This window comes from Cyprinodon tularosa, unplaced genomic scaffold (genome assembly GCF_016077235.1).
Source record: "Cyprinodon tularosa strain WSP-4 unplaced genomic scaffold, ASM1607723v1 ctg8, whole genome shotgun sequence".
NCBI lineage: Eukaryota > Metazoa > Chordata > Actinopteri > Cyprinodontiformes > Cyprinodontidae > Cyprinodon > Cyprinodon tularosa.
This window is the reverse complement of record NW_024039562.1, coordinates 566,295-577,558: the sequence shown is the minus strand read 5'-3', so window position 1 is coordinate 577,558 and position 11,264 is coordinate 566,295.

The following is an 11,264-nucleotide window of genomic DNA, read 5'->3' as shown; positions in this document are numbered from 1 at the left end:
GCTTCAAAGAGTTTTACGCTACTTTGTATAGCTCTGAGATTGACATGACAAGCCTGTTATCCGGATTTTTCTTAAATGATGTAACATTTCCCCAACTTTCTGAGGAGCAGGTTAACTTGCTGGATTCTCCCATAACGCAGGTGGAAATAGATAAAGCTATATTTGCACTTCAGTCGGGGAAGAGTCCGGGTGCAGACGGCTTTCCAGTGAGGTTTTTCAAGGTAATGAAGGGAAAATTAGGCAGCTTGCTGCTTAGAATGTTCAACAAATCGTTCGAGGAACTAAAACTACCAGAGACTTTGTACAGAGCTAATATAACACTTATAGCTAAAAAAGATAAAAATCCTGAGTTATGTTCATCCTATAGGCCTATCAGCCTTCTAGGTGTGGATTATAAAATACTCTCAAAAGTTTTAGCTCATAGGTTAGAAAAAGTTTTATGCTCGATTGTAGATGCAGACCAAACGGGTTTTATTAAGGGGAGGAATTCGTATTATAATACAAGACGCCTTTTTAATATTATCCATTACGTCAACTTTTACCAAATTCCAGGGTTGGTTGTTTCTATGGACGCTGAAAAGGCGTTTGATAGGATTGAGTGGGAATATATGTTTGAAATTATGAGAAGATTTGGGTTTGGACCGAATTTTATGAGATGGATTAGAATAATATACAACACTCCAATAGCTTCTGTCTTAACAAATGGTCTGTTGTCTTCTCCCATTCAACTGGGGAGAGGCACAGCTCAAGGTAGTCCACTCTCACCACTCTTGTTTGCTCTGGCCATTGAGCCTCTTGCTATGGCCATTAGACAAAATCCAGATGTTCATGGGGTCAAAATTGGGGAAAAAGAGCACAAAATTCTGCTTTATGCAGATGACGTTCTTCTGACATTGACAAATCCAACTGATTCATTACCCGCTGTGATTAAATGTATTAAGGATTTTGGTCACATATCTGGATATAAAGTGAACTTTGATAAATCTGTTATAATGACCTTGAACAGCTTGGCGGGGGATAGGGAACCTGCATATATTAAACCTTTCGGATGGGCCCCATCAGGATTTGTATACTTAGGAATCAAAGTTACACCAACCATTAACCAAGTGTATAAGCAAAATATCGATGGACTGACTCGTGGTTTGTGTGAGATCCTGACAAGATGGAGGGCTCTTCCAATATCATTTTTGGGGAGGATAAATCTTGTTAAGATGGTCATCCTTCCTAAAATAATATATCCCACAGCCATGCTGTTTGTAATTTTGAAATCAGAAGACATTAAGGTTATCAATAAAGCAATGGTAGACTTCATCTGGGCAGGAAGAAAACCCAAAATTAAATTAGAGATATTACAACTTCCCAGAGCTTTAGGGGGGTGGGGGTTACCAAACATTGAAAATTATGCTCTATCTGTACAAGCCAGGATCATTTCTGCCTGGATACATGGACACCCTGATTCACCTTGGCTCAACATTGAAACATCATTATGTAAATCCTGCTCACCTGCTAACATGCTAGGAAGACGGTTGAACGACTTGCCACAAATAATGAAGGATAATCAGTTGATAAGTAATGTCTTGTGGGCATGGGAAAAGCTGAGAAAACTGTTTAAGAGTAATCACCGGCTTAATATGGTATCAACACTTATAGACAACCCAGATCTCCTGCCTCGAGACATAGGCTCGAGTTTTTTGGGTTGGCATAAAGCAGGCATAATTAGAATTTCTGATCTCTTTGAACATGGGGCATTCAAATCGTTTGATTCTTTAAAAACACAGTACGCGTTATCAAATAAGGAATTCTATAAATATTTACAAGTTAGGCATTATGTAATGAAGGAAGCAAAATCATTGATACACCCAACAGACTCGTATAGACTGGAAAGGTTCCTTCTTGAAAATAGGGACCACAAACATTTTATATCAAAATTCTATTCTGAGATCTATCAGCTAAATTTGGACAAACTGGCATGGTTGAGGAAATCCTGGGAAACTTTACTTAAATGTGAAATAAGCACGCAATTATGGGATAAAATCCTGCTCCTGCCATCAAAAATTTCTGTCTGTAACAGATTTAAAGAAATGCAGTATAACATTTTGCATAATGTATATATTTCTCCTTATATTTTTAGCAAGTACAATGCGGGAACTTCTTCAAATTGCCTCAAATGTAAAATTTCTGTGGGCACCAGGTTTCACTGTTTGTGGGAATGTGATGTCATTCAGTCATTTTGGAAAGATGTATGTGCCAAAATCAGTACAGCTATTGGTCAAATTGTGTCAGAAAACCCACTGATATGTTTGCTGGGACATATTCCTAAATCACTAGTAAAATATGAGCATGTTATACAGTCACTGTTAATGTTAGCAAGGAAGGCCATTATGGTGAAATGGGTGGGTAGTGAACCCCCCTCCATTTCTTTATGGAAATCGTTAATAGCTGATGTCATGACTCTGATTAGACTTGGACATTACATGGATGGAAGCCTTCAATTCTTTACAAACACCTGGAGGAGACCACTGGAAACACTGGGAGTGGAATGTAAAATGGACTCTAACGGACAATTGCTATGGACATAGAACTCATGGATGGACTCTTGTATATACATGTGAGATGTAGTGCTGATATTGTTTTTGATTTTTGACCAGTCTTCTACAAAGTTTGTATGTTTGGGAGAAAATTTTGTTTGTATGTTTGGGAGAAATTAAATAAAAGTAAAAAAAAAAAAAAGGGAAAAAAAAAAAAAAAGAAATAGAGAATTTGGTCAGAGTTGACAAGAAGTAGTATAGAGCTATGTAAAAGCAGTTACTGAAAGGAAATGTTCTAAAAGTGAACATGTTGTGTCTGTTCTGATGTGACAAATGGAAATAATTGGGTCTGACCACTGGCACTGTGTCAGCATAAATAGTTCTAAATTTATTTTACAAAAAAAAGATGGAATCTAAGACCCTAGTTGCTAATAGTAAACATTTAGATCCTTTCGTCAATGTAATATTGTTACATTCAGGAGCAGTGGTTGTTCACTGCAGGTGAGCCATGAGGTAAGAAGTTGGCCAGAGGTTTTTAAGGTTAAACTAAAAAGCAGAGGATGTGTCATTACTCTGAAAAAATCTTTCTCATGATTCTGTTCCTTCTGAAAGTGGATCATTTATTAACCTGATCACTTCTCCAGCCATCATACACTCATCCTTCTGGGAAGTAGTGTTTCATAGTGTTTCAAGAGAATCGCTAAATTGCTTCTTGTTTGATTGCTCTTGCCTAACTGCTGCAGTACAAGAGGAGCCAGGAAAATTAATTGCACACTGTCATAATCGACTATTTGGGACTGCTTTGCTCTCAGGAGCTGCGACTGCCAAGATGGTGGTGTGGGAGCTCATACTGGACAGTAGTGGGGGTGGGAGGTTGGAGGGGGACATAGGTATGGGTGCAACAGTGAATGACAGGGAGGGTGCCTGGCTCTCCCTAAGAAGTGCTAACTTGGACAGTGGGAGGAATTTTATGTGGTTTATCCAAGAGCTGCTCCATCTGTATAAACTGACGGCTGCCAAAATTTAGCCTCTTTCACTCCATACACACATTGCTTGCAGAATGTCGACTCCCTCTATCAAAAGAGAAGAAGCTTAACTCTCTGTGTTCAGTAAAATCTTAAAAAGAAATAGCAACACTCCACTCAATTTATCAACCCCATTAGCAATCTGCATCATTTTCACAAAGACACGGGTTAAGAGTTTTACCTTAAAACACTTAAATTCCTAAGCACCATCAACCACATGTTATAAAACCCACAATTAAGAACCCACTGAGCAGGAATGAGACTAATGCACACACACACACACTGTCCGTTGAGAAGGTGAGTCCTGTAGCTGTCCTGGCTGCAAAGAACTTAAAAGAATTGTTTTTGTCCGTTCTCCTGAGCTGCTCTAATGACAGAGGTGTGGAGACAGAGGTTATGTAAGTGTGAGCTGCAATCACACTCCACGCCATTTAGACGTGACTCAGCTGGCCCGATGCCTGTTGGGGTGAGTGTGTGTGTGCTTTTAAGCAGGACAGGGGAAAGGTAAGACGCAGAGCTAGGGAAAAGACAGAGAGTGTGTGTAAAAGAAAAAAAAAACATTAGTGCACAGAGAGGAAAATAAAAACACAAAGTAGTTTAAGAGATAGAGGGCTAGTTTAACTTGTCTTAATGTGTGTCTGTATGTTAACAGTACAGGATTTAATAAATTACTTAGCTTTTCGTTAGTTTAAAATGAAATAAGTAAGGATTTCTTTCATTGCCATATATTTTGAAAAAGAAGCACTGCGTTTTTAAGTATAACACTTTGTCCTCTTGGTTTCCTGATAAAGTTTCTGGTCTACTGGCATATTTCCACCAGAAATGACAAATGTGTGATCACCTTTTTTAATTTAAAGTTCACACCAAGAGGGAAAACACCTGCTCTACAGTGCCCCCTCATGTCCCTAAATCTGTGCTTACAGGGTCTCATATTCGCAGCTTGCCTGTCTCTTTAAAATCTTGCTCTTCTTTTGCCAAGGGGGCAGGCTTTGTATTCTGAGTCACTGGGCTGTCCCTGGCACAGAAAGACATATGCACATAAACGCAGTCAAACACGCTCACACACACCACACTCACTCACTCGCACACACATAAGCACACTTGAACCTCCTCATGTTTATGAGCAGAGCTGGCCTTCGGCCCAGCTTTAGGGTTGAATGGCCCCAAAGCTGAGCTCCTTAACCCTTCAGGAGCTCACACGGCTCCATTTTAATCTCAAACACAGGCTTCTCACAATGTTAACACTTCACTATTCTGGAGGAGTTACATCCAGCCCATTAACACAACTCTAAAAGAAAATCCCTCCTACAGTAAATCAGCCAAAACTGAAAGTCAAAATTTCAAGCAACCTGTTGCTTTAACATCAACTGACTTCTTCAGAATCAACATTACCAAAAACATAACTTATGACAGTTTCTGTCTTCTCCTTTCAAAGTTAGTTGCTTTTTACATTTTTAAAAACTGCAAATATGTTTTTGTTAGTTTTAATGCTTCTGCCATAAAAACAATGGGGTATTTGGACAAAGCTTTAGGGTATGTTAGTCTAACCAACTTGTTGCTTTGAGCAAAAGCTGGAGAGTTTCAATAAAACTAGTATTAAATGCAATTTTTCAAGTACTGCTGCACAATGTACAATAGTTTTTGTTTTCAGTCTAATATTTTCCCACACCACAGACATGGAAAACAGATCCTACCTCAAATCTTTAGGACAGCTCTATTATGCTTAGACTTAAAATAGGTATTTACAGAAAGACAGTGCTGATAAAATATAAACTTTTACTCGCATTGCTTGTTTTAGTGCTATTTTGAGCCTGTGAGCAAAATAATAATAAAATGCTGTAGTCAGTATTTGGCTTGAGCCAGTTTTAGGTTCTCACAGGGGCTGATGACTGTGTACCTTAGTTATTTTGTACCACTGTAGTTTTGTTTGTGGGTCTTATTCAGTCATATTTAAGAGTCAAAAGACCAACAACGGGTCCCAGAAACTTCCAAAAAAAATTATAGTAGAATAAAATGAATTTTTCAGAGAATATATCAAAATATCAAATTACACAGGAGGGTCAAGATTTGTATGACATCATACTCCCAGTATTTAGAAAATTGTCTCCAAGTGGTGTATCAAATTGTGGTTTATTAATGTCATTTACACAAAGTAAAAAATAAAAAATAAATATATATATAAAAATCATATATATATATATATATATATATATATATATATATATATATATATATATATATACGTACAAATAAAATAGGTCAAAAAAATTCATAAATTAATTTAGAATACATATCTTGCTAACAAAGCGAACGAGAGAGAACATAAACCCACAAACAAGGTATACTAATATCACCATATTCAAGGTTTCTGTACATTTTAATCTACAAATGTCAAACTTTTCTAGTCACAGTTTTGCAGAATCTTCATGTAAAACCTAAAGAAAGAAAATAAAATGACTGTAGCCGCATTTCTGTTACTATGACTAACTGTGTGTGCTCTCTTTCATCTTTCATGTTTCTTTCCTGAACCTGTGGAGGTGGTTGTCAGTTACCTTTTTTTTTTTATCTCTGCTTCTTTCTGTATGTCTGCTACTCTTTCCTTGAACCCCAGTCGGCCTCGGCAGATGGCCGCTCACACTGAACCTGGTTCTGCTGGAGGTTTCTTCCTGTTAAAAGGAAGTTTTTCCTCTCCACTGTCACTACAAGCATGCTTGGTGTGATGGATTGCTTTTGAGTCAGTGAGTCGAAGCAACCAGCTGGTTTTCCTTACATAGAAAACTTTAAATTAATCTGTCTGCATGTCCTGGTTGAATTGCGTGTTAAAAGTACTTTGAGATGACATGTGTTGTGAATTGTCAGTTTATAAATAAACTGAATTTAACAAGAATTAAAGAAACAGGACACATGAAGTTATAGGAGGAAATAACTGGAGAATATTTAGGTATAGATTGATGAAAGGGCAGAAGGACAGACAGGAAAAGGACAATAAAAGGGAAATTAGGACAAAGGAAGAAAGATGAGGATGGGTAACTGGCAAAAAGGTTCAAGTAAAGGAAATACATTACAGAGGAAGACCACTGCACATGGGGACAAAAGAAAGGAAGGTATGACACTAAGAAAAATTGAAGGAAGGACAAAAAGAAAAAGAAAGGACATAAGGCAGCAAGAAGGCACATAATTAAATACATGATGACAGGAGGATAGTGACACCCTATTTAGACAATATCATTAATCACACTTAATGAATTAATAGTGAATACTTTTACTGAGCAAAGATTAGCATTAGCAAGTATTAAAACATACCTTCCTAGAAGGGTAGCAGAAGTTTCATGGTATCTAAGCCCTTTTTCCTCCTTAAAATAGAACCAATGCCCAAAAACTTGGTCAATATTCACCACGGTAGGGCTATTTTTTTGGTCTGTTTGATTCTAAGAAATGTAATGTTGAGAAGAAGCCATTTTTCCAGAGTTACCACAGATCTTCAATATGGCAACATCTCAGCTCCATCTCACAAGACTTCAACCTGCTAATTCTATTGGGGCAGAATCCTTTCAACAGAATGACAATCCATAAAACAATAATTTATATAAAATATATTTTTTACTCATAGAATTAATGATTCTATTTTGCACCACTCACACCTAGGGACAGAAAATGTTTGTTTTTTTTTACATTTTCTTTAAGGTATAACAGCTTTCCTGCAGCAATCTGACAGTCAGTAATTACCCTCATGTGTTAAAACTAAATCATTACATCATTCCAACCATCAGAGAAAACTCTGGTTCTCACTCTAATAACTCATTAAGATGCCTTTAAACTGCACAATTTAAATAAAAAATCTTGGAATTTCTTTTTTTTCCCTTTTTTTTTAAACATTGGTGTAAAACGAGATATATCCAGCATCTATACTTGCAGAGAACCATTACCATTACTTTCCACAGACCAGATTTAGCGCAGTCAAATGGAACATCACATAGAATGAATGGATGAACATGGGTGGTAAGGCCACAGAGAGATGGTGGTAAGTGTGTTAAGTATGATGAGTTTAGTGACAGATGACTTGACCTTGTGTGCATCAGTCGTTGGATCTTAGTGTGAAAGATGTTGGAACCCTGTTGCCTCGTTGTTCGCTGCAAGATGGATCCCTTCAGTGCTATAGTTGCTCTAATAACCATATGAGTCAGAATGCAAGACTGTTGCCCTCCCACCTTTACCAGAGGATAACCTTCTGAGTAATCCCTAGAGGGTCCATACTAATAATAGGATCCTATTGAAATGATTGCGCAGCACAGAATTAAATTACAGTCAAATGTATGTTAAACAATGAATGCATCAGTGCGGTATGACTTGTATGGATGTAACATATTTTGGTTTTGTAGCATTGTTTTAACTAGAAGTGTTGGTAGCACCCGAATATACAAAAACGGAGACTAAAACAACATACAAGGAGTGTATGGTCACACAAGCACAAATTACGTATGGTTACAGAGGAGGGCTCTGTAATCCTAGTGTGTGTTAACGACTCTCCCAGGCGCACTGGTGAAGATGGTGAAAACTCTAGCTGTGATTTACTGTGAGGCAACACAAGCTGGGACACGACCCAGAGATTCACGCTGTGGCATCTGTGCTCTGTACACAGAAGTTCAAAGTCAGTAACGTGTTATTTAGAAATGCAACAGGCGCAATTTGGAAAATAAAATAATTTCACATGAACAGAGTTTAATAAACACTAAATAAAGCAATAAATCTTCATCTTTCTAAAATATCCATATTTGTCAGTTTTAAGACCAACTTTGTTGCACTGAACAATTTAAAACAAATTCTACTTCTCTTTACATGGCTTGTTGAGTGTTATAACAGTCACCCATCAATCATGACAGAGTCACTTAGCAGCCATTAAACTCTGCTATGTTTGTATATACTGTCTGACCAGAAACAAAAACACATGTCTTCATTTACGGGCCGCACTCTAATTACAGTCATGAAAGCAACTTTTTTTTTTCTTTTTCATTTTTACCAATTGTAGATTACAAAAAAGGAGGAAGATATTAGTGATCACAAGTCTGTGGCCAGCGATTGCTGTTAGGAGCCCGGCCGCAGCATCACACTGGACAACTTGAGGTCTTCAAAATGTCTTTTGATGAACTGAAAGGAAAATTAAGGGTAACATGTGGGTTTTTCAGCAAAACAAAACTGAAGAACAGAGTAAGTTTAGTTTCACAGAAAAATATGTTCTCTTTTTTTGTCCTTAGCCAGACTTCTTCCTGAGCTTTGGAATCAACATACCTCTTGAAATTCTTCATGTTTTGTCCCCTCACTGTGTCCTTCATTAGGATTTTAAATGACAGAGCAATACAAATTATAATATATTTATGAAGTGAGTGGGACATATTGATATTAAAAAGTTTAACAAAAACGGAAAACTGTGATGGCATGTGTACAATTCATTTCAGCCAATTACATTGAGAAATCAATAATAAGTAAAAACTAAAAACCTCCACCTGTGTGTAATTCAATGACAGTGTCATAAACAGCTGTTCTATAAAGGCATACGTGGACTATATAACAACACTAATCCATAAAAAGTATTATAAATTGTTACACCGACAATCAAATGCAGTGGCAATATAATATAAATTAGATCATAAGATAAGTTAATTTGAGGAGCTGTAAAGATATTTACCTCAGGTGATGAAATGTGTTGACAGAACAACTATTAGTTATAAATTTTATAAGTACAGCCTTAAAGGGGTCATAGAATGATTATATAGGGTATTTGGTGCTGATCCTTGAGGTCTCTGAATAGGGTGTGTAACATTGGTTGGGCTGAAAATGGCATATTTGCTGTTCTATGAGCCCTAATGCAGCCTGGTTAAAAACCCTAGAATGAAACAACAGGTTTTCTTCCTTTTATGGTATGTTCATGAATATTTAGATAAGCTGTGTGCTGATTGGTTGTTTTACAACGAGCAAAGCAGCTGAGCAAAGACGCATCATAGCAACAAGCACTCACTCACTGAAACATCAAATTGTTGATATGCGTAGGGTGACCAGACGTCCTCTTTTTCCCGGACATGTCCTACTTTTCATACCTAAAAAAAATTCTGGGGGGAATTTCAAAATCGTCCGGGATTTTGGTCGACTACAGTGCAGCACGTAGTCAAAACAAACCCGTCCACCGGGGGCAGGGAGCCAGCGGGAGACGGAGCAACCGAATTCGACCCGGTGACGGTATCGTGGACACGGGCAGACCCGTGCTCGCCCCCACCTGCCTTACCAGCCCCCCTCCTCCGGCTAAGTAGGGGTGGCTCATGGCTCTCTGCTGAGGTCCAGTCCAGTCAGCGGCCCAGCAGTCGACACTTCATGCAAACTTTGCTGGGATCTTCTGATAGACAAAAATAATCCATGCCTGTCGAGGCTTCGGATCCTTGGGAAGACTGAAAATTTTCCCCTTCCTCCGTGCAGCCTGGAACACTGCATTTACCCCTGTGGTCCTGGCTCAACAGAGAAACGGCCTGCTTTGTAATTCTTGTAGAAGTGAACCCAATGGTAGGCTAAACAGCTAAACTAATGTCTTACATCTTCACAACTCTATTCATGTTCTTGGGCCAGTGAACCAGTGGGCTGGTAGGTATGTAAATTTTGGGGCTTGACAAAAGTACAGGCCAGAACCAAATGATGCACCAATCCTTGGTTTACGTCAACTCTGGGCTTCGTTTGGATTTGCCTGTTTTAGGGTGGAAGTTTAGAATTGTGAGATTTGCATAAAAAGGAGGTGTCGATGGGGTTTGAACTTCTCTGTACGTCCACCCACTGAACTACTGTTATTCATCTATGACAATGTAAACGTGGTTTTGCATTCAATGACTGCTTTAGTTGAAGAACAGCCAAGGACAAGAATAAAAAAACATTGTTAAATTAAAAACATTGAAAGTCTTGCTTGCATTTTTCTAAAACCAAATCTGGTGACACATCAAATGTGGAAAAACCTGCTATGGTCAAATGATTCTGGCCCACAGGCAAAACCAAAATGAAGAATAGACCCTTCCCGCTGGTATGCCAATGGTATTGCCGATATAGTGGCAGCATTATGGTGTTGGGATACAGGTTCTTGTTAATGTAAAGTAGCAGCAGCTCTACATGGAATCCCTCCCTAATGGCTCCTCATCTAAAAGGAGGGATTGTTTAGACTTAATTATACTAAAATATATTTTTTATGTGGTTAAACATTGAAAAAAAGCTTAAGGAGTCTGAATATTTTAGTAAAACAGTGTGAGTTTCCAATGTGTTTTCTTTGGATAAACTGAATCTCTTGCATCTTCATTATGTGGTTTGAAGTTATGATGGTGACTTGAGTTGAAAAAAAATCACCCCTGGATCGGTTAAGAAAAGACTGATGAGCTTTGCTTTTTGAAATGTACTACCCACCTGAGAAACATTGGTTAAGTCCTGTTCACACATAGCCCAACACCATGCCCTACCTCTGTCCTCTACCAAGAATAACATACCTGCACAACACTGACCATTTAGACAGCTGCAGGGAGAGTACAGTTAGGAGGCCAGGAGGGAAGGCTGAGGGCCAAGAAGGAGGAAAAACAGCACTGAAGGTAAAAATGTGGAGCACAATGAGTGAACTAAAGAGAGAGAGAGGAGAAATAGAGAAGAGAAAAAAGGACAAAGTTACAGCAAATGAAAGCGACAGGGAGATATG